An 846-nucleotide genomic window follows, 5' to 3' on the forward strand; every position below is an offset into this window, starting at 1 on the left:
ATATGCAAGATATTTGTCAGTATTGCTATAGGATAGGGTCATTTCAGGTTCCCCATCCTCAGCTGCCAAAGGAACTAACTGGGGACCTCGGCTTGGGCATCTGGGAGCCACTCTAGGTTCAAGTCTCTTGCCAACTCCAAGATGGCTCCCTTAATTAAGATACGTGCTTCCCTGCTCCACTATCCAACCTACCTACCAAAAAAAGCCCAAGACCAGATGGTTTCAATGCAGAATTCTACCAGAACTTCCAAGAAGACCTAATACCTATACTCCTTAATGTATTCCACAATATAGAAACAGAAGAGTCACTGCCAAATTCTTTTATGAAGCTACAGTTACCCTGATACCAAAACCACACAAAGACTCAACCAAGAAAGAAAATTATAGAACAATCTCACTCATGAACATCGATGCAAAATCCTCAACAAAATACTGGCAAAACGTATCCAAGAACACATTAGAAAAATTATCCATAATGATCAAGTAGGCTTCATCCCAGGGATGAAGGGCTGGTTCAACATATGAAAATCTATCAATGTAATCCATCATATAAATAAACTGAAAGAAAAAAAACCATATGATCATTTCATTAGATGCCGAAAAAGCATTTGACAAAATTCAACATCCCTTTATGATAAAAGTCTTGGAGAGATTAGGGATACAAGGGTCATACCTAAATATAATAAAAGCTATATACAGCAAGCCGACAGCTAACATCAAATTAAATGGAGAGAAACTTAAAACCATCCCACTAAACTCAGGAACACGACAAGGCTGTCCACACCTCTTCAATATAGTGCTTGAAGTTCTAGCAATAGCAATAAGACAACATAAGGGGATCAAGGG

Source organism: Microtus oregoni, unplaced genomic scaffold (genome assembly GCF_018167655.1).
Source record: "Microtus oregoni isolate MIOR12 unplaced genomic scaffold, Mior012 000111F_ref0000342, whole genome shotgun sequence".
Lineage (NCBI taxonomy): Eukaryota > Metazoa > Chordata > Mammalia > Rodentia > Cricetidae > Microtus > Microtus oregoni.